The sequence below is a fragment of the Nelumbo nucifera genome, chromosome 1 (genome assembly GCF_055504915.1).
Source record: "Nelumbo nucifera cultivar China Antique chromosome 1, China Antique-T2T, whole genome shotgun sequence".
NCBI classification, from domain to species: domain Eukaryota; kingdom Viridiplantae; phylum Streptophyta; class Magnoliopsida; order Proteales; family Nelumbonaceae; genus Nelumbo; species Nelumbo nucifera.
Genome location: NC_142649.1, coordinates 206567464 through 206574463, shown reverse-complemented (window position 1 = coordinate 206574463; position 7000 = coordinate 206567464). Strand labels below are relative to the sequence as shown.

Genomic DNA, 7000 nt, shown 5'->3' with positions numbered 1-7000 from the left:
TCTATAGAGTTTATATCTTTTCATATATTTTGTATTTAACTTTTATTATTTAATTCTGAAATCAATAATTGAAACATATGACCCTAAATGTTGAACTGTAGACCTACCACCTGAAAACAATTTCATTTTTGGGTTGGTTTTAAATTTTAAATTTTAAATTTTATTCCTAACATAAAAAAGTAACTATTATTCATCACTGTTATCTTTCTTTAATGTGATTAATATAAAATATTATATAGGTGTCAAAATGTTATTTATAATTTTTTTGTATTATTCAATAAAGCTTTTTTATTTTTTATTTAATTATGATATCAAGGATTGACACATTTGACTCAAAGGGTCCGTTTGGTTGCCGAGAAAGGATGGGACGAGAAGGGATGGGATGGGAAGGGAAAATTTATTTTCTCATTCCTGTCACACTATGTTTGGTTGTTGAGACTAGTTATCCCATAAAATTTATTCCTAGTGTTTGGTTGTTAAGACCAGTTATCTCACCCAAAACTAGAAATTACTTGCAGTTTACATAACCTGCTTTGATTCATGAGGTTTCGAATTCCTCCTTTTTCTCCTCGCAATTGACAAAAAGGTGCAACCTACATAGGTTTGATGAAGAAATAACAATAATGCCTCTATTTGAGAAAGAACAAATTGATTTCTTTTTGGGAAAGAACAAAACCAAACCCAGATAAGTTTGATAAAGAAATAACAATAACGCCTTGCATCAATTTTAAGAAGAAATTGCAATCTCAATAAGTTGATTTCTTTTTGGTAATCTAAAAATCCTCAAAGAGAACAGTCTATACCTATGAATTTACTAGATTGTTAAATCCAAAAAAAAAATGAAAACCTACTTAAAACTTATTTTTGTACTTAACCAAAAAAACTAAACCTAGCAGCGTCTCTGTTCCATTCAACCGGAACCAACAATTAGAAGCTATTTTGTTTACTCAAAAACCTTGTAGTCTCTACTGGAAACAAAAAACTCATCAGAGTCAGTTTCTCATCGAAAAAATGAAGACAAAAATACCTTTCTATGATGGAATGGTTAGGGCAAGTATCATTCTAGAATGAAACTTACTTCCATCGAAATCTATTTTTCCAGAAAATCCTGAAAGATGATGATCTAATTACTTACCATTTGGAGATCTGAAGCTCAACTGGAGAGAGAGAGAGAGAATGAAAGGCACAAGAAAGAGAGTTCACGATGGTAGAGACGATAATAGCAAGAGGGAGAATGAGGAATACTGCGGACCGAAGGAGTTCCAAAAGGAGGTAACCACCCCGACCAAGCTATTGGCATAGAGGGAGAATGAGACTGTAAGTACGAAATCGGCAAGCGGAGCAAAGGAGTCCGAATTTGTGGTGGAGACAAAACTGGCAAACAAGTTCTCAGTGCAAAGGCTCTTGGAAACGAGTGGAAGAACAACAGTAAGCGAGTGCAGAGAGAGGGAGTGCGATCTCAATGAAGGTGGCGACACCTTGCCTTCGCCAAAGAAGTTCTAACCATTGTAGGGGAGTGGTGCTCGGTTGGGAGACCAGTACTCATGCTCTCGATGTTTCTTTCTTACTCTCATCACAGAGGTTTCGTTTCTCACTGGGGTCGCACCTATTGGGTGAGACCCCACGTCCCAAATTTTGAGAAGAGATTTCTCATCCCATCTCACTCTTTCGCCCAAAACAAACGTGAGAAAATAGGAATCTTGGGCAAATATTTCCTATTTTCTCATCCCAATCACACAAACCAAATAGACTGAAAAGGTTGATTTGTCGATCCACTACAAAAATTAATTTTTGTTTTTTGATTAGTTTAAATTTATATTATATTCCAACATCAATAAGAACAATTATCTTTTATCACACTTATATTTTTTTAATGTGATTATTATTATTATTATTATTATTATATATATCCAACTTTTCTATATTTGCTATTCGTTTGTATTTTAAAATTTATGTAATATATATTATGTTCCAATATATATTGTAATGCATGATAACAATATAACATGATACCCTATATTATAATATGTAATATATATAAGACTTATGTCTTGCAAGAAAACTCTATCATATCCTTTTAAATTCTATAAATGTTCACATCAAGAACCAAAACAACGAACCAAACCAAGTCAAACTGAAAAATCCTTTTATTTCGATTAACCTATAAAAATTGATTGTTAATTGAATCGGTTGTGTATATATATATATTCATTTATAATATATTATAAATAAAAAAAATCCAAATAAGTAAATTGATAAAAAAATAAACCAATCAATTATTTAACCAATTAGTTCAATTTGATTTTGGTTCTCAATATTGTAAAAACTGAAGGACCAGCTAGGTTTCAACAATTTGCCCATGGCTTGATCAATGAAATTCTAAAGCACTTGTTTTCTTTCTTTCTTTCTCTCTTTCTTTCTTTCTTTCTTTCTTTCTTTCTTTCTTTCTGTTTTTTAATTTTGAAATCATAAGGTTTTTGAGACTCGGGGATGAGGGTAGCCTATGCTCGTCCCCCCAAGCCCATAGTGTCATAACCCTCAACCTTGTCCCTTGTGAGAGTTGATTTGATCCAAAGCACCTAAAAGTTAAGATTATGATTTCAAATTGAGTTTGATTTTGAATTTTGACAAATAGATACCATTTGCAATCTTAATTTCAAGAATAAGATTTTAAAAGTAACTATAAATATTTAAAAATCGTTAACAAGTATGCCACCTAAAAAAATGCTTGGGTTGGGCTTGAATTTACCTAAACAAATTGAGTCTCAATCTAAAGTTAGACAAATAGATAGCATTTACAAAATTGCAATCCCAAATGTTGATAAACATTAATTTAAAGTCCATTTGGATTTAGAAATAACCACATCAATAATTTTTTAAAATTAATTGATAAAAAGTTAAAATTCATTGATAAATATTTCACCTAGAAATATTGCTTTGATTGAACTTAAACTTGCCCAAACCAATTGATTCTTAATTTGAATTTAAACAAATATATACCATTTGTATTTTGCAATCTTAAATCCTAATTATATTAAATTAAAGTTCATTTAATTTAATAATAATTATGTTAAAAATTAACTAATAAAAATTTAAATTTCATAAACAAGCAACTCACCTAAAAGTCTTGCTTGGATTCCAATTAGGAATGTCTAGGCCACAAGTCTCATTTTGGCTTCTACTTAATTATTTTCTCTTTATATATTATACATTTACAAATTATTTTATACTATATATTATACCATACTATATATTTTATACTATGTCAAATAAAACCAGATATTGGGCATCGGATACTCTAAAGTCAAAACTCAAACCCTATAGGATTTTGATAAACGAGTGCTATTAGGGTCGTGGCCGGTCTGATACTAGAAAAATCCCGCAAAATTGCCATCCCTACACTTGACCCAAATGGTTGAATTGCTTACTTGTCATCATGATGAAAAAACAATTTCATTTTTTGGTTAAAAACATGTATTTAATATGTTAAAAGTATTGGATTTTGATCTAATTGTTTGAAACTATTTGTTTTTATTTTGTGAAAATAATATCTTAAATATAGGATTCAATAAAAGAGTGTAAGTTGATACTATAAGATAAGACTTAATAAGAGGGAACTTAATGAGGAGAAATGTAATAGTTCAAATTACATTTTCTGCCCTCATAATTAGAGAAGGACCATATTCAAAAGTAAGGGTATTCTAATCAAGAACAAGATTCAATGAATGTTAATAGACATTAATACTTTAAATATGAGAGGGATTTGAATGAGGAGAGAAGTGGTTTTTCCAATTACATTTTTGTCCTTAAAACTAGACAATGACCAAATTCAAAAATTGGGGCAATTTAGTCAAATAAAAGTTTCAGACCATTATTTCCACTTTTAATAATAGTATAGATAATTATTAAATGTAAAATGCACTAAATGAAGATGTAAACTAATAATTATGCCTTTATTTGTTTTCCAATTCAAACTTTAGAGAGGGGAAATTTGTTGTCAAATGAAAATTCCACACCTATTGGCACTTCTATAGATTGGTATTATATTTCATAGACCACATAATACATGTATTCCAAAACAAAACCTGTTTTTGCTTCTCAAAACACAAATATAATTCAATATTGCATTTCAATTTTTTTTCCTAATATGACAATTTAGAATACAAAAAACAAAAAACATGACAATTTCAATTTTAGATGGACTTCGATTTAAGTCATCCAATCCATACAAATCTTAGTCCAATTTTATTTAGGGAAAATTATATATTAGTACCCTATACTTTAGGCCTAGTTTCACTTTGATCTCAAACTTTAAAACGTACCAATCCAATGCCTAGTCGAATTGGATTGCACTCGGATTTAAATTCCAATAATCGAATTGGATTCAAATATAACTTAATTCGTCTCGCTTACAACCCTCCATCTAGGGGTGCAACTTGGGCAGGCCTAGCCAAAATTTTACATGAGCTAGGTTTGGATTTTTGGTCCTTAGGCCAGGCTTGGGCCCAAGAAGTTAGACATTTTTATTTTTTAGCCTGAGCCTAGACCTAACCCTTAAATAGCCCAAACCTGGCTTGAGCCCAACCCAACTATACATATTCATACATACATGTGTGTGTGTGTATAGGGTTCAACTATGATATGGAAAAGTTATGATATATGAATAATAATTAACCAATAAACTAGAATCTTAAATGTGGTAGTGAATAAAGTGTTATTTATCAAAATTCATGGATGGTTTTTGATTGGTCAAAACGTTTTCTATACCATATCTTTCCTTCATCATAGATTTTCCCATATATATATATTGCATACAAATTTACATATATAAATAAATATGTGTATAATTTTAGAATGGGTTCATTGACGAACCTGAGCCCAAACCCAATCTGAGTGCATCATAATATAGTGCGGGCTAAATTCAGGTTAAAAAGATCAAATTTGACATCGGACTTGGTACTTAAGCCCAAATTCTAGGATTGGTCCCGGATTGACTATAAACCCGGCCCAACCCGCCCGACTTGCGCCCCTACCTCCATCTTCCCTTATATTCCCGGTCAATTGGACAGACCAGATTACAGTGTAGCCTGCAGAATATGCCAAATAGACGATCCCGTGATAAGTGAGGTGAGAAAAGCGATACCGTTGGATGGGCTGGAGATGGCAAGTCGGCAATTCATTGATAGTTGATATCTTAGGGTTTTGTGAAAGTAGGGATTTAGCCGATTAGGGTTTCAGTCGACTTCTATCAACTATAAAAATACGACTACCTCTCTCTCCTTCTCGTTGCAATAGCTTCTATTCTCTGCCTTTCGGAGCCTCTCTGCTTTGGCGTCCTCTGTCTTTTTTCCTCCTAGCCGAGTTTTCAATTTTCTGTTTTTGTTGAATTTTATTTTTTTGTATCATCAATTCCGGTATTCGCTATGATGAAGATTTACGTTTGTGTACCAAAGGCGGGCTCTTCGGAGCCGTCGGTGACGGCAGCACAACCCTCTAAGAAGTTCTGAGCGGATATGTATCTTGTTCTCGTGTTTCTCTTCCATTGTTGTAGTCTTGTATTTGCCCTAATTTGTTTTTCTGGTTCTGATCTGGGTTACCTTTTGATTGTTCTCCACTCTCTTTAGTTTCCTTATTTCAAAACACTGTTAAAGGTGTGTTGATGAATGTTGGAGAAGATGAGGTGACGATGAAATTCATGGTCTGTCAATCCACTGAAATTATTAGTGTGATGTTAATCATGAATCCCGACAGGTTCTGATCGTTTTCTCCACAACAACCAACACCTTGAATTCAAGTTGTAGTAGTTTGGAGGTCTATCATACTAAGATTTACATATTTGAAGAGGTGGCTCAAGAACTGCACAGGCAAGTTATTGATCTCCCACTTGTAGTTTTTTATCGAGCAACTATTTTTGATGGCCTTATTTTTGGAAACGTTTTCTTTATGATTTCAATGGTTTTATTTGAAAATTTAAAGAATTATTAAGGTCTAAAATGTTGTTTGATTGATTCTATCAAATCAAATCACTAATTTTGACGGAGAGGTTTTAGTCCTAGTTTTAACCGGAGGGAAGGTGTAAGTATTTATGGCATAACCCAAGGGAGGTTCTATTACCCTTTAATTAACGATGAAAATTGCACCAAATAGCAAATAAGAAAGAGGGTAAATTTATGATGCCGAAAGGCATCATACCTGAAAGCTTTTGACAGATCACAGTCCCTCCTGAATACCAATGGTGCCGTATGGTAGTAATTTTTTGCAGTATCATGCATTTCGGGCATCATAGTCGAACATATTTGCCGTGTGTGTTCCATAATCCATTGAACAGCTTAATTGGGTTAGTGGATTAAGCCAAGATATCTGATCCTGATCCGGGTTTGAAAAACTTTCTTTGTTATTGAATGATTCCCACTATTTTCCCGTTCAAAATTTAGAGGCCTCCTGCTATGCCTCCTAAGGGGTGTTTCAGGGTGTAACTTGGTTTAGGGGATAGATGGGCCTTAAATCAATTATTTTGAACCAATTTGAAAAAAAAACTATAAAGAAAGAAAAACAATTTAAGATATATATGCCAATAAACCCCAGTCGGTTGGGTTGTATTGATATTTTAAACCTTGATAATATAGAATATTTGCATCAAAACATCCTTTTATATATATTTTTCAATCCAATTGTTTCCTATCTTGACTCCTAGAACTGTAAATTAGGTTGTGCCAGGCACAACATGACAATGTGGGCCATTGTCATGGACCCGTGGCATAACCCAACACGACCCATATATAATATGTATATATTATATATTTTAAATTATATAATGTACATTAATTATATATTATATACATGTGTATATGCCACATGTAATAATAGTTATATAAATTTTTATTTTCAATTTTATATAAATAAATGTATACATTAAAATTCATATAAAATTAATTTTTAAGATTTTTCACCTTTTTGTCTATTTTGTTAATTTATTTTAAAATTTTCATTTGTTTTCATT

At 32.1% G+C, this 7000-nt stretch overlaps 2 non-coding genes across 2 annotated transcripts; both read left to right on the top strand.

Annotated features, from left to right (window-relative positions):
* The first annotated feature begins 5418 nt into the window (after positions 1 to 5418).
* Positions 5419 to 5511, top strand: LOC148804412 (small nucleolar RNA U61). The gene has a single exon (XR_016081490.1). It is a non-coding gene; the product is annotated as a small nucleolar RNA U61 (small nucleolar RNA).
* Positions 5512 to 5675: 164 nt separating this feature from the next.
* Positions 5676 to 5762, top strand: LOC148804411 (small nucleolar RNA snoR14). Its single transcript, XR_016081789.1, has one exon. It is a non-coding gene; the product is annotated as a small nucleolar RNA snoR14 (small nucleolar RNA).
* Positions 5763 to 7000: the final 1238 nt, after the last annotated feature.